The 23,595-nt window shown below is 40.6% G+C and overlaps 1 protein-coding gene and 1 pseudogene across 4 annotated transcripts in view; one reads left to right on the top strand and one right to left on the bottom strand.

Moving 5' to 3' along the window:
- ABL2 (ABL proto-oncogene 2, non-receptor tyrosine kinase) overlaps positions 1 to 23,595 on the top strand; it is a 121,605-nt gene that overhangs the window by 3,834 nt on the left and 94,176 nt on the right. The window lies entirely within an intron of this gene.
- LOC102118504 (UDP-GalNAc:beta-1,3-N-acetylgalactosaminyltransferase 1-like) lies at positions 3,393 to 4,690 on the bottom strand (annotated as a pseudogene).

The raw sequence follows: 23,595 nt of genomic DNA, 5'->3' as shown, positions 1-23,595 counted from the left end.
ACTAGATTCATAAGCTTCTCAGTGGATGTATCATTTGACATTAACATGGTAAATCTAGATGCTCGAATCTAGTGTACAAATTACTGTCTTGAGTTTGCAGTATTAAGGTATTAGCACATAATTTCATATATGAACGTTAGGTCTGTTAGACTCCTGAGGTTTTTTTTGTAGGTTTTAATGTAAGCCAAATAATACATTTAGTTAATCAGTAAAAAGGTACATGCATTATGGAAATGGTTTGTCAGAGTCCAGGACTTTTCTTTCTTTAGCTAAAATGGTCATTTTTCATTGTTAATAATATGTGGGTAAGCTGTGGTGATAATTGGCCTTGCCAAAAGTGATTTTTGTGAATATACTTTAGAAGGAACAAAATAGGGCCGTTTTTGGTATGAAAGGAGTGAGTGCTGTGTGACTTTTCTGAGCTCTGCTATTTTTTTTTTTTTGTAAACACTTACTTTTATTTATGTTTTATTTTAGAGAAAAGTCTTGCTCTGCCACCCAGGCTGGAGTGCTGTGCTGCGATCATAGATCACTGCAGCCTTAAACTCCTGGACTCAAGTAATCCTCCTGCCTCAGCCTCCCGAGGAGCTGAGACTACAGGCACATGCTACCACACCTGGGTAATTTTTTGTATTTTTTTTTTTTTTTTTTTTGTAGAGACGGAGGTCTCACTATGTTGCTCAGCTGTTCTCAAACTCCTAGGCTCAAGTGATACTCTGCCTCAGCCTCCCAAAATACTGGGATTATAGGTGTGAGCCACCGCGAGAGGCAAGCTCTGCCATTAAACCTTTTTGGTGAGCTGATGTTTTGTGACTAATAATCTAGGGTTGAATACTTACTTGTCTGTATCACATATATCTTTTAACAGTTGAATGATTTTACTTCAGCTTCCGTCTCTCATTTTCTAAAAATTCTATTAAAATTTAACATTAGGCTGGGCACAGTGGCTCACACCTGTAATCCCAGCACTTTGGGAGGCTGATGTGGGTGGATCACCTGAGGTCAGGAGTTCGAGATCAGCCTGGCCAACATGGTGAAACCCCGCCTCTACTAAAAAAATACAAAAATTAGCCAGGTGTGGTGGCGGGCACCTGTAATCCCAGCTACTTGGGAGGCTGAGGCAGGAGAACCCCCTGAACTCAGGAGGCAGGGTTTGCAGTGAGCCGAGATCGTGCCACTGCACTCCAGCCTGGGCGACAGAGCAAGACTCCCTCTCTAATAAAACAAACAAACAAACAAACAAAAAACCTTAAATTATGAAGTTTGGAATAACAAAAATTTTTCCTTAAACTCATTATTTTAAGTGATCTGATTTATTTATTTATTTATTTTATTTTGGATCTGTGTTTTTTTTGTTTTTTTTGTTTTTTTTTTTGTAGTGAGGTAGGGTCTCACTCTGTTGCCCAAGCTGGAGTGCATTGGCGAGATAATGGCTCACTGCAGCCTGGGACCTCCCAGGCTCAAGTGATCCTGTCACCTCTCAGCCTCCTGAATACCTGGGACTGTAGGTGTGTGCCACCATGCCTTTCTCTCTCTGTCTCTTTTTTTTTTTGGTAGAGAGAGAGTTTTGCCATGTTGCCCATGCTGGTTTTGAACTCCTGGGCTCAAGTGATCTGCCTGCCTTGCACTCCCAAAGTTCTGGGATTACAGGTGTGAGCCACCACACCCGGCCAGTAGTTCATGTGGAATGAAGGCTGTCAGCACCCCAGGTTGAAAACGATACTATGGAAAGGACAGGAAGGCTGTTGCAAGGGAATTTTAATTATGGTGACTTAATATAAGAACTAAACTTCATTTTTTATTTTTATTTATTTTTATTTTTTTCTTGAGCACCAATCCTGAAGACTAAACTTTTAAAAATAAGTCAGCTGTTAGATTTTTATTAACCTCCAAATCTGTGTAAGTTATAGATGTGTAGTGGGGGTCCGTATTTTTAGCAAAGTAGTAAGTTGTAATACAGATTCTGTTATCGTAGCCCAGTTGGCAGTAAAATTCCAAGTAAAGTGATGAAGTCTGAAGTTTCTCCATAAGGGTCTTCAGCCTGCTTTATTCAATAGTTTATTTATTTACTTAGGTGGGTTTTTTTTTTTTTTTTTTTTTTTTTGAGACAGGATCTTGCTCTGTTGCCCAGGCTGGAGTGCTGTGGTGTGATGATAGCTCACTGTAGCCTCAAACTCCTGGCTGAAGCCATTCCTGACTCAGCCTTCTGGGAAGTTGGGACTATAGGTGTGTGCCACCATGCCTGGCTAACTTTTAAATTTTTCTGTAGAGACGGGATTTTGCTGTACTGCCCAGGCTGGTCTTGAATTCCTAGGCTCAAATGATTCTCCCACCTTGGCCTCCCAAAGTGCTGGGATTACAGGCATGAGGCCCTGCATCTGGGGCCTCATTTCTTTTTTTTTTTTTTTTTGAGAGGGAGCCTTGCTGTGTCTTCCAGCCTGGAGTGCAGTGGCGTGATCTTGGCTCACTGCAACCTCCACCTCCTGGATTCAAGCAATTCTCCTGCCTCAGCCTCCGGAGTAGCCGGGATTACAGGCAGCTACCACCACGCCCGGCTAATTTTTGTGTTTTATTAGAGATGGGGTTTCACCATGTTGGTCAGGCTTGTCTTGAACTCCTGGCCTCGAATGATCCACCCCCCTCAGCCTCTCAAAGTGTTGGGATTACAGGCGTAAGCCACTGTGCCTGGCCTTTGTTGTTGTTGTTGTTGTTGTTGTTTTAAAGGTATTTAATTCCTCTGAATATCATCTTTAAAGGACCTGACTTGATTTTTGTCAAAATAAATCATAAGATGTAACCAGTCTGTGGGTTCTTCATGAGTTTCAGGCCAGGCGCGGTGGCTCACACTGGTAATCCCAGTACTTTGGGAGGCTGAGGCGGGCGGATGACAAGGTCAGGAGATCAAGACCATTCTGGCCAACATGGTGAAACCCTGTCTCTACTAAAAATACAAAAATTAGCTGAACGTGGTGGCGTGCACCTGTAATCCCACCTATTCAGGAGGCTGAGAGGCAGGAGAATCACTTGAACCTGGGAGGCAGAGGTTGCAGTGAGCCGAGATCGTGTTACTGCACTCCACCCTGGGCAATGAGCAAAAATCCCGTCTCAAAAAAAAAGTTAGACAGGCATGGTGGCGGGCACCTGTAATCCCAGCTACTCGGGAGGCTGAGGCTGGAGAATCACTTGAACCCGGGGGGCAGAGGTTGCACTGAGCTGAGATGACACCACTGCACTCCAGCCTGGGGGACAGGGCGAGACTCCATATCAAAAAAAAAAAAGAGTTAAGTGTAAGGCAGTAAGTACACTGACCTCCCCATGAATTTTTCACGGCACAAACTTTAACACTTTCTGCAGAGTATCCTGTTCGTCTAGGCTTTTCATAGAATGTGAAGTTAATGGCATGTGATGTTACTTAGCGTAATCTGCTAAAAAGTGATCGTCTGCTTGGAAGAAAAGCTGTGGGCTGCAATCACACATCCAAATTGACAGACATCTGAATGGATTCTATATAAAAAGAAAAGATTTGTGTCTTCTGGAATATGAATGTCCACTTTTAATAAATTCAAACAGATCCTGACATAAACATCATGGATTTTACGTGACCCATGATTTCATGGATTCTTGGCACCAAATCTCTGGGCATTGTATAACCCAACCCACTGCAGTAGGGAGGAAACAGCTTGAAAGGACACTCCTGGTAGGAAATATGGGTTTTTTTTTTTTTGGCGGGTAAAATCCTCTATGGGAATAATTATCAATTAGAGGATAACCTGTGAAAAACTTCTCTGAGTGGTTTAAGTTTAAAAGATTTTACACTGAATTGCCAGTATTGATGAAAACATAAGTGTCTGTCTTCATGATGTAGTTGACAATGGGGCAAAACTCAGTTACCCACCTGAATGCCATAATAGGTTGTTTTTGTGGTTTGTTTGAGACGGAGTCTTGCTCTGTCACCCAGGCTGGAGTGCAGTGGTGCGATCGCAGCTCACTGCAACCTGTCTCCTGGGTTCAAGCGATTCTCCGGCCTCCGCCACCCAAGTAGCTGGGATTACAGGCACATGTCATCACGCCTGGCTAATTTTTGTGTTTTCAGTACAGATGGATTTTCACCTTATTGGCCCGGCTGGTCTCAAACTCCTGGCCTCAAGTAATTCACCCTTCTTGACCTCCCAACGTGCTGGGACTACAGATGTGAGCCACTGTGCCCAGCCAGTCTTTAAGGTCAGGTTTTTGTATGTGTCTAAAAACTCTTGTTGGATTACGTCACCATAAAGAAGATGTTAATCCGCTGAGGACAGTGCTAACAGTTTGTCTTCTCTTTTAGCCTGTTGGCCTAATAAGAAAAATGTAAGAACCTCATATCCCCATCGAGACTTTTTTCACCCCAAGGAACTCTAATGGCCTGTCTGACTTTCACATCTGAGGGGTGGGAGGTCACTAGGATAACCAGAATTGGATTTTGATGAGAGCACTTTGAATGCTCTCAAAGTGTGAAGTAAAAGCCTCATCTGTAAATTGGCTCATACTTGTAAAAGTACGTCCAGTCTACACATTCTGTCACATTGTAGTGGGGAAGACTGAGAGGTACCACATCAGGAGGAGAGTCAGGAGCGGCAGTGGCAGGAGACCCCATGTGAGAGATCTCAGTGGGAAGGGCAGTCTGGAGAGCCAGGGCCATCCATAGCAGCTCGGAAGCTTGTGAACTGCAAGTTCTTCTTGACTGATTTCTTCTGAGTGAAAAGACCTTCAGTTTCACCAGTTGAACATTCAGCAGTATGTAGTTGTCAAAACTAATGCTACTAAAAACCAGACTTTCAGATTGGCTTAAACTTCTGCCATATACGGCTTATAAAACACACACCTGTAGAATTTCAGAAGAGATTAAAGCACAAGCTGAAGTTTGTTTTCTGCATTCCATGCTTTAGTCAAAACACTCAAGATTTGCTGTGAACTACTCCATAAATAGAAAAAAAGACATGGTTTGGTAATTTCTTCCTTGGTAGTAGATTTTCCTGACAAAGCAACCACCTCCTAAACAAGGCACTCTCCTGTGTAGCACACACCCAGCTCACAAGTGGCAGGCAGCTGGTGCTCAACCTGCTTTAAACAGAAAACAAAAACCAAACCAGAAAAACCAGCATCCCCCCACCATTGTATGTTTTTGTTCTTCTTTGCTTCAGTCTCTTTCAAAATAGGGAATGATGATAATATTTGTGTAGTTTTTAAAGCTTTTGAAGACCTTTATGTCTTTCATCTCTTTTGACCTTTACAAATACTCTGAAATAGGTGAAGCAGGTATTAATCTTCCCATTTTGTAGATGAAGAGGAGTTTAGAAAATTAAGTGACTTCTTGAGGTCACATAGCTGTTAAAGGATAGACCTGGGACTGATAGTTTTGTCTCCAAGTCTTGCCATAGTGTAGAGATTTAGAGAATGTGGGTTTTAAAATCAGTTATAATTGGATATAAATCCTGCTTTGTGTCTGACATTGGTACATGGTTTATCCCTCACAACAGGTTGTTGCAATAATTAAATGATAAAATTGTACGAGACTCTTAAGGAAGTGCCAGGTACTGTGGTGCTCAATAAATATCAGTTTTATTGTCATTATTTACCTCAAGATGATTGTGAAGATTATATGAGTTGAATGTGAAAATGTTTTGTAAACCTAAGCACTGCCATTGTTACTGCGATGGCATGCCAAAGCGTAGAATTGCCTTAGCATTTATATTTATTACTTTATTTTCTCTTCTTATTAAGTTACTCTTATTAGAGGATTTTCAGAAAGCAGTAAAAGGTAAGGGAATTTTGGGGATCTGAAATCACAGGAGAATCTGAAATCACTTTAGGTCTACCTTCCTTGTAAGGTAAGTCATACCTTCTCTAGACCATTTATTTGTCTTTGTCTTAGGGATTGGGTGTCAGTATATGTAGTGCATGGTTCTTACAGACATCTTTTTCTTCCATCAAATAACTTAAACCAGAAACACTGGCAAATGCAAATTTAAAGTTGATAGAGACTTCATTCTAAGTTGGCCCATTTGTTTGCTGGTTAATAGTTAATGACTTTTTTTTTTTTTTTTTTTTTTTTTTTATTTCTTCAGCAGATTTATTTTGAAGAGGCATAACCTACAAGAGAAATCATAATATTGTAACCAAAGCAATTGTACCTTATGCCTGAGCAGATTTAAAGGCTTTCTATAAAGATCCCAGAGATTTGTAAAGACTGACAATATAATCAATAGTTTTATTATTTAACTAATCAGTAAACCTACTTTCCAAGGCTATAAATTCTTAGGAAGTTCTTGAGTGCTGAAATGTAGTCCCAGGGTAGTCTGCCTTAATGTGATGTGTACAGCTCTGCCTCCAGCAGAAGAAAATGAATTCAAGTAACGGATGAATAAACCAGCTATATTGCAATTTAAAACTAATGTCGTGATAATGACTGGTCATTGGTTAATGACTTTTTAAAATGACTTTGTTGTAACCTTCTTTATCTGACATCCTTTAAGACCTTTTTTTTTTCTTCTCTGTTTTCTTCTTTTGTTCTCTTCTTTTTTTCTTTTACCTCTGGATGTAAAGTTTCTTCTTAAAAGCTTGTTTAGGACAGGCATGGTAGCTCACGCCTGTAATCCCAGCATTTTGGGAGGCCGAAGCAGGTGAATTGCTTTAAGCTCAGGAGTTCAAGACCAGCCTGGGCAACATGGCGAAACCTTGTCTCTACAAAAAATACAAAACCTAGCCAGGTATGCTAGTGTACACCTGTAGTTCCAGCTACTGGGGAGGCTAAGGTGAGAGGATCACTTGAGGCCAGGAGGTTGAGGCTGCAGTGAACCATAATCATGTCACTGCACTCCAGCCTGGGTGACAGAATGAGAACCTGTCTCAAAAAGAAAAAAACTTGTTTAGTACGATTATCTTCTTGAAGTTGTGAGTCAAATGGGCTTTTTCTTAATATGGCACTGCATATATAGAGACTTCAAAATACTTCAGAACCTTTTCAATGTTAACAAATGTCTTCTGGACTAGGTAAATATGTAGCTACTTCAAATCATATAGGACAGTTCTGAAACTTGAGTGTGGAGAGCTTGTAAAAGCAGATTGCTGGGTCCCACCTCCAGGTTTTCTGATTTAGGGCTGAGGAGGAGCTCAATAATATGCATTTCTGGCAAATTTTCAGGTGTTATAGGTGCTGCTGGCTGGGGACCATGCTTTGAGAATCCCCTGGTCATGTGAGATTAAGAAGAGTACTTGGCCTGGCATGGTGGCTCACACCTGTAATCCCAGCACTTTGGGAGGCCAAGGCAGGCGGATCACAATGTCAGGAGATCAAGACCATCTTGGGCAACATGGTGAAACCCCATCTCTACTAAAAATACAAAAATTAACCGGGTGTGGCAGCATGTGCCTGTAGTCCCAGCTACTCGGGTGGTTGAGGCAGGAGAACTGCTTGAACCAGAGAGGCAGAGGCTGCAGTGGGCTGCAATCACACATACCACTACATACACTACGAGATCATACCACTACACTCCAGCCTGGGCAACAGAGCAAGACTCTGTCTTGAAAGAAAAAAAAGAAGAGTACTTGATCAGAGGTGATTCAATGACTGTCAGAAAACAGGATGTAATGTACTCTCTTCAAAACTAGTTCAGAAATTCATTTGTTCCTAGCCTGTTAGTGTCCACATGCAAGTCACCACAGTCTTACACCATTTTTTTGGTGGTTTATCTTTATAAGTTCATACATTAGAGGTCTCTTGAGAGACACATTTTTGAAAGAATCTGGAGTTACCAGGGAAAGGGGAAGTAGGAAACAGTTCTGCTGATTCATTCTTGAGCAGATTGGGCTTCAGTTCCTGGAAGAATTAGGTAATGAAATAATTGGCATTTATTGAGGGCTGTGTGCCAGTCATGTTCTAAGTACTCAATATCTGTTTTTTCTTTTAAAACTCGTAAAACCCTAGTTGCTCAAATTAAAAAATATTAGAGACCAAAGAAGATGGGATGTCTATTTGTGATTCTATAGTTTTGGTATATGATGGTACCTAGTTATCTTTTAGAATATGTGTGTTTGTAGTTATACATATGTATGTATACATACACAAAGATTTTTAGGCATTTTTTACCCTATCCGTATTGACCAGTGATGAGGTTTTCAGACTGGTAGGCCAGGGTTAGATTGTATGTGGCTATGGGTTGAGTCTTAGATATATATGATGGTCTAATGAAGGAGAGGTAGGCACTCACCGTACCATTTGGAATCTCGTGGTAATGTTGAACTACTGTCTTAATCTTTAGGCCTAGTGTTACTAATATTTCATTTTATTTTATTTTTGAGACGGAGTCTTGCTCTGTTGCCGAGGCTGGAGTGCAATGGCGTGATCGAGGCTCACTGCAACCTCCACCCCCCGGGTTCAAGTGATTCTCCTGCCTGAGCCTCCTGAGTAGCTGGGACCACAGGCGTGCGCCATCACACCTGGCTAATTTTTGTATTTTTAGTAGAGATAGGGTTTCACCATGTTGGCCAGGCTAGTCTCGAACTCCTGATCTCAGATGACTCATCCACCTTGGCATCCCAAAGTGCTGGGATTACAGATTACAAGTGTGAGCCACCGCACCCAGCTGAGCCACACGCCGAGTGGCCTTTTTTTTTTTTTTGAGACGGAGTCTGGCTCTGTCACCCAGGCTGGAGTGCAATGGTGCTATCTTGGCTCACTGCAATCTCGGCCTCTTGGGTTCAGCCTCGATCTCCTGAGTTCAAGCGATTTTCCTTCCTCAGCCTCCCACAGAGGTGGGATTACAGGTGCGTGCCACCATGCCTGGCTAATTTTTGTATTTTTAGTAGGGACAGGGTTTCACCCCATTGACCAGGCTGGTCTTGAGCTCCTGACCTCAAGTGAGCCACCCGCCTTGGCCTCCCAAAGTGTTGGCATTACAGGCGTGAGCCACCGCACCTGGCCTCCAATGATCTCATATTAGAATCTATGTAACTGGCCAGGCGAGGTGGCTCATGCCTGTAATCCCCAGCACTCTGGGATGCCGAGGCAGGTGGATCATGAGGTCAGGCCTTCAAGACCAGCCTGACCAATGTGGTGAAACCCCGTCTCTACTAAAAATACAAAAATTAGCTGGGTGTGGTGGTGCACGCCTGTAGTTGCAGCTACTCAGGAGGCTGAGGCAGAAGAATTGCTTGAACCTGGGAGGTGGAGGTTGCAGGCCCAGATCACACCACTGCACTCCAGCCAAAAAAAGAAGAATCTATGTAACCACATAATATATTTAGCTTATTATTGCAATATGCAACTTATAAAGACCTTTTCCCCCAAGTAATATGGCAGGAGAATTTAAAAAAAATTTTAGCTTAACACTCCAGAGCATTTTCTGTTTTTTTATTCATTTATTCTATACTAATTGCCTATGTTGATGGCTCTGAGAGAATTTTTAGATACAATTTAGACAGAACTGCTATCTAAAAGATTGTTGCTGATCAAATAGATGTTGATGAACATCCTTACGAAACAACTAAAAAGAGATTTGTGTGTCTGTGTTTGTGAGGATTTTTTGTGCAAAAACTCTTGGTTACCAATCATTGCCTTTTTGGATTGAGTGCATAATTTCAGTATGTAAATTTGTTGTCATTATACTAATTAAAACATTCTGTAAGTATTTTCATATGAAATTCACTCAAATAAATGCATGGATAAATACACATTAAATATATTACTATCCAAAGTTTAAACTTAGTTGCTTAAAAATATAAAAACAACACTGAGCCTTTTTCCCACTTTGCTTGTTGCTGTAAATGTGCTGATTCTGCTGTGATAGAACTGCCGGCTTCTCCATAGTGAACTCTGCCAGCATTGGCTTTTGATCCAGCAGAACACTAAAGCTGGGCAGGCCCAGGCCATTTGTATTCTCGGGTTTGCTTTCTAGGGAGAAGTGTTCAGAAACCTTTCACTTCATGCGGATAAGGTCAAAGAAAATGTTCTGGAGCTTAGTATAATATGTAATATGTACACATGCAATTTTGTTAACATGTTTTTCTCTGTGTGCTAATTCCAGCAAATTAAAATAACAATACTGAGTTAGGACTGAAGATTACCACTTAGCATTTTGTTTCTAGGTAATTACTAAGAAAACATTAAAAAAAAAACCTGACAATACTAAGAAGTACAATCTGTATCACTCATCTGTTCCTTATAGGAAAGAAAGGTTGATACACAAAAGTTTTTGTTACAGTAGCCTTCTTTTACTTATTTTGAAATTGGCATTTTTCTTTTCTTCTTCTTCTTTTTTTTTTTTTTTTTTTTTTGACACAGAGTCTCACTCTGTTGCCTAGGCTGGAGTGCGGTGGCACAATCTCAGCTCACTACAACCTCTGCCTCTGAGTAGCTGGGATTATAGGCGTGCGCCACCACGCCCGGCTGATTTTTGTATTTTTAGTAAAGAAAGGGTTATGCCATATTGTCCAGGCTGGTTTCAGACTCCAGGCCTCAAGTGATCCACCTGCCTTCGCCTCCTAAAGTTCTGGGATTACAGGCATGAGCCACAGCGCCTGGCCATGCATTTTTCAATTACATAAAAATATACAAAGGTATCTCAAGGTTAAAAAAATAATAATTCAGAAGCATATAGACTAGACATGAAAGTACCCTTTGACATTCTTGGCCCAATACATATTCTCTTTTTAGAAGAAACTACCGTTTGTGGTTTGATAGGTGTTTTCCACACCCAGCCATTTCAGAACTTTCTATATATTTACATATATATGAGTATATATATTAATACTTCTCTTGCTGTTTCATAAATGGCATTATACTGTATGAATTTTCTCCCCAGTTTTTTTCTTTTTTTCTCGTAGACCGAGTCTTGTTCTGTCGCCCAGGCTGGAGTGCAGTGGTACGATCTCTGCTCGTTGCAACGTCCACCTCCTGGGTTCAAGCGATTCTCCTGCCTCAGCCTCCCGAGCAGCTGGGACTATAGACATGTGCCACCACACCTGGCTAATTTTTGTAATTTTAGTAGAGAAGGGATTTCACCATGTTAGCCAGGCTGGTCTCAAACACCTGATCTCAGGCAATCTGCCCACCGCGGTCTCCCCAAGTGCTGGGATTACGGGCATGAGCCACCATGCCGGACCCCCAGTTTTTGTGTGTGTGTTTGTCTGGAAGATCTTTCTATTCCAGTGTTTGTAGATTACTCATCCTTTTTGACAGCTTTATAGTGTCCCATCCTCTAGCCATATATTTAACCACTTTCTTACTGATGAATACTTGTTTATAAGATTATTTAAATCTTCTCCATCTTTCCTGTGTTTTTTCTTTATATTTGTAATTTGAATCCATCCGAAGGGTATATATATTTGAGCCTGGAACCAACTTAATGTTTTTCCATCGTATTAATTTATGCATAGGCCATCAGTTCTCCACAGATTTGAAAAGCCATATTTATCATATATTATATTCTCATATATATATAGGTTGTTTTAAAACTCTATTGTTCCATTGATCTTTGTCTCCTCCTGCACATTGTTAATATACTATTTTAATTATTGTAAGCTTGTATAGTGTATATGTATATCTGATTAGTTCCCCAATCATGTTGTTGTTCTTAAAATTTTATTTAGATGTTGCATCTTTTTTTTTTTTTTTTTTGAGATGGAGTCTCGCTCTATCACCCAGGCTGGAGTGCAGTGGCGCCATGTCAGCTCACTGGAAGCTCCGCCTCCCAGGTTCATGCCATTCTCCTGCCTCAGCCTCCCAAGTAGCTGGGACTACAGGTGCCTGCCATGCCTGGCTAATTTTTTTGTATTTTCAGTAGAGATGGGGTTCACCGTGTTAGCCAGGATGGTGTCGATCTACTTACCTCGTGATCCACCCGCCTCGGACTCCCAAAGTGCTGGGATTATAGGCGTGAGCCACCACACCTGGCTTAGATGTTGCATCGTATATCTTCCAAAGATCTTTAGGATTATGTTGTTAAGATTTAGGAGATTTTGATGGTCATTATGTCAAATTATAGGTTAATTTTTCATTATTGTGTTCTTATGGCCAAGAACATGACATCCCTTTGCCAGTCCAGGCAAATATTTTTTTGCCCCTCAGTAAAAGATTTTTCATTTTCTTCATCCTGTTTTTGGACATTACTTGGTAGGTTTATTAGTGGACATTTTATGATTTTTGTTTTAAGTGTAATCTTTCCTAATTGCTTATTGCTAACATATAGGAAGCCTTGATTTTGTATGTCCATCTTGAGTCTAGGTTTGGTTGCCTTACTTGTATTGCATCTAATAACTTTGTACTGATATTTTTATTTTCTTGAAACTGATATTTCTAGAGAGTTTTGTTTTGTTTTGTTTAAGAGATAGAGTCTTACTCTGTCACCCAGGCTGGAGTACAGTAGCATGATCATAGCTCCCTGCAGCCTCCTGGGCTCAAGCAATCCTCCTGCCTACAGCATGCCAAGGTACTGGGATTACAGGTGTGAGCCACCATGCCTGAACTCTTTTTAGTTATTTTTACCACAATAATACATGCAGGCAGTTTTAGAAGTCAAAGAATATGACAAGGTTTAAAATGGAAAAAAAAATTAGCAGCACCTGTCCATTTCCTCCCTATGTTGGTACTGTCCAGGATGGCAGCTAGTAGCCACTGTGGCTCTTTGAGCACTTGAAATGTCCTTTGTCCTAACTGAGAAGTATTGGCCAGAAGTGGTGACTCATGCCTGTAATCCTAGCAGTTTGGAAGGCTGAGGTGGGAGGATCACCTGAGCCCAGGAGTTTGAGACCAGCCTGGGCAATATAGTGAGACCCTTTCTGTATTTAAAAATAAATAAATACAAATAAGCTAATTGAGAAGTACTGTAATAAAATACACATTGTGTTTCAAAAACTCAGTATGGAAAAAATGAATATAAAGTACTGCATTAATTTTTTTATATTGATTACATGTTTTAAATAATATTTTAGATAACAGACTAATATATATTAAAATTAATTTTTTGAATTTAAATTTTTGATGTAGTTATTAGAAAAGGTAAAATGGCATTTGCAGCTTGCATTATATTTCTTTCTTTTTTTTTTTTTTTTTTTTTTTTTTGAGACTGAGTCTGGCTCTGTCGCCCAGGCTGGAGTGCAGTGGCCGGATCTCAGCTCACTGCAAGCTCCGCCTCCCGGGTTCCCGCCATTCTTCTGCCTCAGCCTCCGGAGTAGCTGGGACCACAGGCACCCGCCACCTCGCCCGGCTAGTTTTTTGTATTTTTTAGTAGAGACGGGGTTTCACCGTGTTAGCCAGGATGGTCTCGATCTCCTGACCTTGTGATCCGCCCGTCTCAGCCTCCCAAAGTGCTGGGATTACAGGCTTGAGCCACCGTGCCCGGCTTTTTTTTTTTTTTTTTTGAGACGGAGTTTCACCTTGTTGCCCAGGCTGGATTGCGATAGTGTGATCTTGGCTCACCACAACCTCTGCCTCCCGGATTCAAGCGATTCTCCTGCCTCAGCCTCCCGAGTAGCTGGGATTACAGGCATGCACCACCACGCCTGGCTAATTTTGTATTTTTGGTAGAGACGGGGTTTCTCCATGTTGGTCAGGCTGGTCTTGAGCTCCGGACCTCAGGTGATCCTCTTGCCTCGGCCTCCCAAAGTGCTTGGAGTACAGGCATGAGCCACCGCGCCCAGCCAGCTTGCGTTGTATTTCCCCTTTTTTTTTTTGAGATGGAGTTTTGCCCTTGTTGCTCAGGCTGGAGTGCAATGGCGCGATCTTGGCTCACCAGAACCTCTGCCTCCCGAGTTCAAGCAATTCTCCTGCCTCAGCCTCCCGAGTAGCTGGGATTACAGGCATATGCCACCATGCCTGGCTAATTTTGTATTTTTAGTAGAGACAGGGTTTCTCCATGTTGGTCAGGCTGGTCTCAAACTCCTGACTTCAGGTGATCCACCCGCTTTGGCCTCCCAAAGTGCTGTGATTACAGGCATGAGCCACCATGCCCTGCCCAACTTGCATTATATTTCTAATGAACAGTGCTGCTTTAGATGGTAAGCCCTGTGAGAACAGGAACTTGGTCTTGTTCACCCCTGTAGTCCCTGTACCTTTAATGGTGCCAGTCACTCAGTAGTATTTAAATGAATTGATATATTCAGCAAGTAGGATGATATGGTTTGGCTCTGTGTCCCCACCCAAATCTCACCTTGAATTGTAATAATCCCCACGTGTCAAGGGTGGGACCAGGTGGAGATAATTAAATCATGGAGGCAGTTTCTCCCATGCTGTTCTCCTGATGGTGAGTTCTCACCAGGTCTGATAGTTTTATAAGGGGCTTTCCTACTTCACTTGGCTATTGTCTCTCCTGCTGCCCTGTGAAGAGGTGCTGTCTGCCATGATTTTAAGTTTCTTGAGGCCTCCCCAGCCATGTAGAACTGGGAGTCAATTAAACCTCTTTCCTTTATAAATTATCCAGTCTCTGGTATTTCTTCATAGCAGCGTGAGAATGGACAAATACATAGGGAGAGAGTATTTTCTTCATTGTACACTCAGAGATATTGTACCTGGCATGTTACAATGCAGATTTTATTCCACGGAGGTGTTTGAACCAATCTGAATTTTCTTTGCAGTTATTGATTGGTAAACAGTTATTTTAATTTTAATTTTTTTTTGAGAGGGAGTCTTGCTCTGTCACGCAGGCTGTGGTGCCATCTTGGCTCACTGCAACCTCCATCACCCAGGTTCACAGTGTTGAACCGGCTGGTCTCGAACTTCTGACCTCAATTGATCCACTCGCCTCGGCCTTCCAAAGTGCTAGGATTACAGGTGTGAGCCACCATACCTGGCCTAAATTTGGTTTTATTCTCCAGTATATATTTTTCCTTTGATTACTGTATTTTTAGTTTAATTGCACTTATAAACATTTTATTTTTATTTTTATTTTTTGAGACAGGATCTCACTCTGTTGCTAAGGCTGGGGTGCAGTGGTACAGGCTTACTGCAGCCTTGTTCTCCTAGGCTCAAGTGGTTCTCCCACTTCAGCCCCCTGAATAGCTGAGACTATAGGCACATACCACCCCACCTGGTTAAATTAAAAAAATATTTTTTTAGGGATTGCATCTCCTTTGTTGCCCAGGTATGTCTCAAACTCCTGGGCTCAAAGCAATTCTCCCACCTCAGCCTCCCAAAGTGCTGGGATAACAGATGTGAGCCACCAGGTCCAGCCTAATTGCACTTTTAAGTCTTAGACTGGAAACTTCTTGAAGTCCCATCTTTATCACTATATGTCTTGTTTTCTGTTTTATTTTGTTCTTTCATTAACCCTGCTATTTGGAAAAATTCTAATGCTTTTATAAGTTCTTTGGTCTAATTGTTTCAAGTCTTCTGTTTTCTGAAATTATTAACTATCTTTAAAGAGAAAAGTCATCTTGGCTATATGCTGTGGTTGTCAAGGTGGCGTCAGCTCTGAGCAAATATTTTTCCAAGCTTCCAAGCTTGAATATTCTTAAGTCTGAGGTCATGCTCATCTGTTTATATTTAAATATCTGGCAGTATATGGAATACTTTTATTTTTGTTTATTTATTTATTTTTTTTGAGACAGTCTTGCTCTGTTGCCCAGGCTGGAGTGCAGTGGTATGATCTCGGCTTACTGCAGCCTCCACCTCCCAGGTTCGAGCAATTCTCCTGCCTTAGCCTCCCGAGTAGCTGGGATTACAGGTGCCCGCCACTACGCCCGGCTCATTTTTTTTGTATTTTGTTGTAGAGGTGGGGTTTCACTGCATTAGCCAGGATGGTCTCGATCTCCTGACCTCGTGATCCGCCTACCTTGGCCTCCCAAAGTGCTGGGATTACAGGCATGTGCCACCACACCTGGCGAAATATTTTTATCCTTTAAAACTTTTCCTCTTAAAGGTTTTTTTTTTTTTTTTTTTTTTTTTTCGGTGAGATAAAGTCTTGCTCTGTCACTGCTAGAGTGCAGGTGACACGATCTGAGCTCACTGCAACCTCCACCTCCCGTGTTCAAGCGATTCTCCTGCCTCAGCCTACCATGTAGCTAGGTTTATAGGTGTGTACCACCACGCCCAGCTAATTTTTGTATTTTTGGTAGAGACAGGCTTCACCATATTGGCCAGGCTGGTCTCGAACTCCTGACCTCAGGTGATCTGTCCACCTCAGCCTCTCAAAGTGCTGGGATTATAGGTGTGAGCCACCATGCCTGGCCGGTGTTGCTTTTTAAAATCATTTTGTTTCTCATTTCAAGTATTTGCTTTTAACATATTTCTGTCCTGGTACAGTGGCTCATGCCACTTTAGGAGGCTAAGGGGGAAGATCGCTTGAGGCAGGAGTTTGAGACCATCCTGGGCAACATAGCAAGACCCCTGTCTTTAAAGATAAAATTAAAAGTTAGCTGTGTGCCTGTAGTCCTAGCTACTAGGGAGGCCGAGGTGGGAGGATTGCTTGACCCCAAGAGTTTGAGGTTACAGTGAGGTATGATTGTGCCACTGCACTCCAGTCTGGGTGGCAGAGTGAGACCCTGTCTCTAAAAACAAAAATAAAAAAAATGTTTCTTATTACTTGAAATCTTTGGCTGCAGTTTAAGAGCTGGCCATTTTGGGTCATTTCTCTGAATCTCTGAATTTCTCTGAATCTCCTGCTGGTTTGGTTTTCTTTTTCCTGAGAGTGAGTATTTGTATGAGGGTGTTGGTTGTTTTTAAGATAAAATTTTTGATTTTGGTAGCTAGAGAGACATAGGTATGAAAATTTAGAACTAGAAGAGACTGTAGAAGTCATATATTCTAATACACTTGAATTACAGATGGGTCAATGATACTTGGGTAGTTGAAACAAGTTGATTATGGACCCATAGCTTAACAGTAAATGTATGAGGAGAAAAAGTAGTATCTTTTCCTCATCCATTGCTAGGTTCATGGCTGAGACCACTACGGCAAAGGACAGATTAATGAGAAGAACATACAGGTTTATTTAAGTTTTATGTGACATGGAGCCTTCAGAAATGAAGACCCAAATAAACAGGGAAACTTGTGTGTTTTTATGGTTAGGTTTGATGGAGAGTGGACAGTGTGTAGAAGTCTGATCGGACAAAGGGAGAATGATCTAATGATAATAACCTAGGGGGAACTTAGCAAGGCTTGTTTGGTCAGATTGTTCTCAATGTCCCTGTGTCTTCAGAGAGAAGGACATTCCTTTCCTCTGAGTAAAGGGAGGGTACCTCTGGAATCGAGGGTCTTATAACCTGCTTCCGAGAAGATCAGGTAATTGTTGTATGGTCTGCTTCAGCGGAGAGGGGCTGGAGAAGGTCAGAGAGACCTCTTCGCTTCTGCTGGTTCCTCAAATGCCAAGGTGCTGTATTTTGGACTAGTGTGCCCTAAACCCAGTCTTAGAGCACAGAACGACTAGAATCTAACCCATTTTTCTAGATTTAGTTTCTAGTTATTTTTTGTTAGTGTCTATTTTTCGCTTTTGGTAGTATTATTACATTGTTTATTGAGCATTTATGTGCCAACATTTCTGTAAACTTTATCTCATTTAATTCTTAGCTGATAAATGATGAAAACAGTTTTTAGAACGAGGCATGTATAACTCCAGAAGTTACACTCTTAACCATTGTGCTTTAGTGGTAGAATGGTTTAGGGACTGGGTGCTTGTGTGTCAGACACTATCCTGCTATTTCATTTAATTCTCAGAACTGCTCTAAGAGCTGAACATACTCTCTGGCTTTACAGACAAGGACATTTGGCTAAGAGAGATTGTCTTCTGCCTTCAGGCCACACAGCTAGTAGGTTGCAGAGCTTGATTATAAGTTTTGTGGTTTCCCAATTCTCTGCTGCATCTAAGGGGAGATATCCCACATTGATATTCCAGTCCAAAGCCTTCATGATAATATGATAAGAGAAATCAAATATATACATGCAGCCATAAAAAAGAACAAAATAATGGCCTTTGCAGCAACATGGATGCAGCTGGAGGCCATTATCCTAAGTGAATTAATACAGGAACAGAAAACCAAATACCCCATGTTCTCACTACAAGTGGGAGCTGAGCATTGAGTACAAATGGACATAAAGATGGGAATAATAGACACTGGGAACTACTAGAGGGGAAAGAATGGGAGCAGCAAGGGTTGAAAAACCTGTTGGGCACTGTGCTTACTACTTGGGTGACAGGATTATTCGTACCCCAAACCTTAGTGATGCACAATTTACCCATGTGACAAATCTGCACATGTACACCCTGAACTTAAAAGTTGAAAAAATATATATAACATATACAATTCACTTTATTAAGGGTTAATATAACTGATTTATTTTGAGACTAGTCTTCGTGTACTATTTTTGTGCCTTTCTCAGATATTTTGTAGACATGAGTCTGAAGTAAATATTTCTAAAGGCAAAGTAGGTAACTGCTATTACTAGAAAAATACTTATTCAAAAAAAAAAGGATATTTAAGAGATTATTAGAATGATTTTCCTGACCTAGTTTTCTTACACTAATAATTCGTGAAGCATTTAATAAATTTTCTGATTGTTTTCAGTGACAACATTAGAGATGTAATCATTTATAAGCATGCTGTTAATAGCATGGACTCTGGTGACAGTCCATTTGGGTTTAGATCCTGTGTTAAATTTCTGATTTTGGTAGCTTGACATAGGTATAAAAAAATTTACAACCTGAAGAGACCTTAGAAATAATGTATTCCTGGGCAAGTTATTCATTCTCTATGTGTCTCTTTTCTCACCAGTAAAATAGGTATGCTAATAATACCTACCTCATAGAGTTGTGAGAATTAAGGAATTATTACATGTAAAATTATCAGGGAGTGCATGATGAATCTTAAGTACTCAAAAAGTGATAGCCATTATTGCTTTTTAAACATTAATTTTTAACATTTTTATTGGTTGACATAGGTTTCAGACAATTGTAAATAAATTTAAAAACAATCTAAAAAATGTTGAGGCTGAGATAATTTTGAGACCTTAATACAGGGTAGTATATTGTGTCAGACTTGTTCTGTGCCTAGGGTTTATTAGCAGATTTCTGTGCTTCTGGACTTATAATGTATAGTTGTTTTTTGCTTTAATACTAACATTCTGATTGGGTATGTCCAGCACTTCACTTAGGTAAATCACAATCTTTCCTCTCTCACAAATGACGCTTTGAAATGATCCTAAAATAGCTTCTTATTCAGATAGATAGAACAGCTAGTGGTAGAGGCCCTAAAAAGAAGAAGAAGAAGAAGAAAAAAAGGAATGGAGAATCAGAGGAGCTAACTTCAGAAGGTAATGGAAGGGACTGTTGTTATATGGGCATACTGGAGATCACGACACTTCATGGACAGGCATCATTGTACAGCTGTGCCTGATGGAAACTGGAGCTGGCAAGCTATTAGAAATTAAGACTGCATATTCTGTCTCTCTCAGGAACTGCAAGGTTTGGCATTTCTTTTTCGCTCTGTACATCTGTTCAGTTTTCCTTTCTTCCAGCTGGCTTTTTCAGTTTCAGCTTGTATGTGGAGTGTAATGGCTGCTCTGCTCCTTTATCAAGAGAATTCTCAATCTATTATTTCGGCATTTATCCCTGCTGCTAAATGGCTCAGTCTTTTTAAAAAAATTTAAATGATTTGTTTGTTTATTGAAGGGTCAGTACATTTATGTGGTCCAAAATTCAAAAGATGCAGTTTGAAGTCTTCCTTCCACTCCTTTTCCTCAGCCACCCAAATTTTGGCAATCCAAATCACCAGTTCCTTGTGTATACTTTCAGAGATATATTATGCATATGTACCTGTATCCATGTATATTCTCCCTATTCTTTTTTTTCCCCCTAGATCAATGGATGCTATTATGTAGCTTATGTTGGAAATTCTTTCATGTCAGTAAATAAAAAACTTGCTTTTATTATTTTTTTTAAATGGATGCATGGTGTTTCATTATGTGGATGAATTATATAATTATTTTGTTTTCAATTTTTGCTGTTGTAAACAGTGTCCTAGTACAAACCCTGATATGTGTCATTTTAGACATGTGCTAGTATGGCTGTTGAATAGATGCTTTGAATTTGGAATTGCTTATGGAAAGAGGATGGGGATTTCAGAATAACTATGTATTGAATAAGCTTTTATCCACCTTTTTGTATGCTAAATCCTGTGTGCATTTGATTCTATTTCTGCACTTTATGTTCTCTTAATTTGCTTGTCAAATAATGTGCTGATATCACACTGTTTTAATTGTACTTTTATAATGTACATGTATACATTATAATGTATAATGGTAGTTAAGGGTATAGACTTGAACTAAACTGCCTAGCTTTGAGTCTTGTCTTTACCACTTTCTTAGCTGTGTGACCTTGGGCATGTTATTCAACATCCCTGTAATTCAATGTCCTTATTTGTAAAATAGAGATGATAATGATACCTATCTAATAGAGGGCTGATGCAAGGATTAAATGAGTTAAGCTATATAAAGTGCTTAGAAAAGTGCTTAGCATGTAGTTGGTGCTGTATAAGTATTAGGTCTTTATTTTTTTGCTGTTATCGGCAGGGCTAGTTCCTCTTCATTGCTATTTTTTTCAGAATATTCCTGGCTGTTGTTGTTTACTTATATTCTATTTTAACTTTAGAATCAGTTGGTCTGTGTAATCAGGATAGACTAGGTGGTAAGTTAGTACCCACAATAACAATCCCCCTTACCCGCCCTCCCTCATCTCAATGGATTAACATATCCAAAGTTCGTCACTTGTAATACATGTCCCATATGGATCAGGAGGTGGGTCTTACCCCCTCAGACCCCCCGAAGGAGGTGGGAGGTGGGCTATGCCCATTTTTTGTCACCCAGAGACCCAGGCTGACAAGAGTCTTCAACCATCTTTCTAGAAAGCTGGCAGTTACCATTGCAGAGAGAAACAGTGCTGAGTCAAGTACTGGTGGAAACTTTAAAAGCCAGAAGGGATGTATATCACTTCCTTTTATATCTCACTGGCCAAAGCAAGTCATATGGCCTCATGTAATGCCGGGGGTCATGGAGAAAGTGCAGTTTTGTTATGTGCCTGGGAGGGCAGCTGGAAATATTTGATGAAGAGTTGTAATGGGCCGGGCGCGGTGGTTTATGCCTGTAATCCCAGCACTTCGGGAGGCTAAGGTGGGCAGATCACGAGGTCGAAAGTTTGAGACCAGCCTGACCAACATGGTGAAACCCCTTCTGTACTAAAAATATTAAAAATTAGCTGGGCATGGTGGTACGCACTTGTAATCCCAGCTACTCAGGAGGCTGAGGCAGGAGAATCTCTTGAACCCAGGAGGTGGCGGTTGCAGTGAGCCAAGATTGCGCCACTGCACTCCAGCCTGGGTGACAGAGTGAGACTCAGTCTCAAAAAAAAAAAAAGAGTTGTAAGGACTTTGCTCTGCTGGTTGCTAAATATTTGGGTCACCTGTTATGTTACATGCAGCACTCAGTCCCTTCCTTAGAGACACTACTCATGTTTCTATCTAGTAACTACATTTATCTGAAACTCTAGAATAAGTGATGTTCAGAGTCTATTAATCAGATTCAGAGGAGGTTTCTCTTGGTCCAGACAACTGTGAATGAAACAAAGAAGTTATCAGTTGGTCTAAAAGAATCATCTTAGTTTTTTTGTTTGTTTGTTTTTTTGTTTTGTTTTGTTTTTTGAGACAGGGTCTTGCTCTGTCACCCAGATTGGAGTGCAGTGGCGCGATCTTGGCTCACTGCACTCTGCCTCTCAGGTTCAAGCGATTCTCAAGCCTTAGCCTCCCGAGTAGCTGGGATTGCAGGCATGCGCCACCACGTCCGGTTAATTTTTGTATTTTTTAGTAGAGGGGGGGTTTTGCCATTTTGGCCAGGCTGGTCTTGAACTCCTGGCCTCAAGTGATCTGCCCGCCTAGGCCTCCCAAAGTGCTAGGATTACAGGTGTGAGCCACCAGACCCAGCTCATCTTAGTATTTTTTTAGGTTCCTTGCTGGGTGGTAGGAGTAGAGATGCAGAGGGAACTTTCACTTTTAACTCTACATATATCTGTGTTATTTGAATTTTTTTTTGCAGTGAGCAGATAGTATGTAAAAGGAAATATTTTGCCGGGGGTGGTGGCTTATGCCTGTAATCCCAGCCCTTTGGGAGGCCGAGGCAGGTGGATCACCTGAGGTCAGGAGTTCGAGACCAGTCTGGCCAACATGACAAAACCCCATCTCTACTAAAAATACAAAAATTAGCTGGGCATGGTAATGCCCACCTGTAATCCCAGCTACTTGGGAGGCTGAGGTAGGAGAATTGCTTGAACCTGGGAGGTGGAGGTTGCAGTGAGCTGAGATCGGGCCCCTGTACTCTAGCCTGGGCGACAGAGCAAGACTCCATCTCTAAATAAATAAATTAAGTAAATAAATATGTAAATGGAAATATTTTAAAAGCCTAAAATATTTAATCCTCAAATCAGCTCTTTCTATTAGATAGGTATCATTATCATCTCCATTTTACAAATAAGGACATTGAATTACTGGGATATTAAGTAACGTGTGCAAGGCCACACAGCCAAGGAAGTGGTAAAGACAAGAGTCAAAGCTAGGCAGTTTAGCTAAGGTGTACTCCCTTAACCACCATGCTATGCTGCCTGTTATAAAAATACAGTATTTAAAACAGTGTGATACTGGCACGTAGTTTGACAAAAGAATTCTCTTATCCCAATTCCATACTAAATGAAATAATGTATAGTATGTGGGGCCAGAGCTGGAACATGAGACCTGAGACCTAACTCTAACCTCTTGCCTACCAAGATGTCTTTCTTAATGCATGGGCTTCTGTGAATAGCTTGTAACAATAAAAATAGAGGGTTTTTTTTTTTCTTATTTGCAATGAACATAGCAATAAAAAAAGACTGTTTACCTTGAGAAGAATGATCTTTGGGATAATAATACTTGAAAGTGAGGGATGATCCAGGAAAGTTACCTGGAGAGGATGACCTCAGTGAGAGGGAAGTCTGTACTGATAGGGAAGGTGATGGTACATACTAACTGGTTTCCAATTTGAAGATCTTTTCTGGAGTACTTAGTTGTATTTTATTTATTTTGATCACTGAGTTTTAAGGAAACAGCTTACAAAGGCAACAGAAGAGAGGAAAACATTCTTTGTGCAAGTATAAAATGTTTATTAAAACACAGATTTTGTTTTGTCTTTAGGAAAAAGAAAATATAAGCCATTTATTTACTACATTCTTTACTTCTCTGATAGGAAATGAAAAAAATAATTTTTTCTTTTTACAAATGCAGTATGTTTTGTTACGGGAAAAAAATAAGCAAAAACTGAAACAAACAAACCCCATATCCACTTTCCTACTGGGAGACAACAATCTAATAATAAAGTTCTGGGGTGTGTATCCTTTTAAAGCCTCTTTCATGTGTATCATTTTGTATTGCTAACCAAAACATATACAAGGCAATTTTTTGTTGTCATTTTTCTGAATCTTCTGAACTGGAGATCTTAAATTGAAGGAGAAAGGGTTTTTGGTGGTTGGTTTTTGTTTTTATCTCTTTTTAGAACTTACTTCACATTTATTTCTTTTCACACTATTTAACATCCAGTACTTTTGCCTTACAGTT

The sequence above is a fragment of the Macaca fascicularis genome, chromosome 1 (genome assembly GCF_037993035.2).
Source record: "Macaca fascicularis isolate 582-1 chromosome 1, T2T-MFA8v1.1".
NCBI lineage: Eukaryota > Metazoa > Chordata > Mammalia > Primates > Cercopithecidae > Macaca > Macaca fascicularis.
The sequence above is the reverse complement of the archived record's forward strand: the minus strand, read 5'-3'. Positions and strand labels throughout refer to the sequence as shown.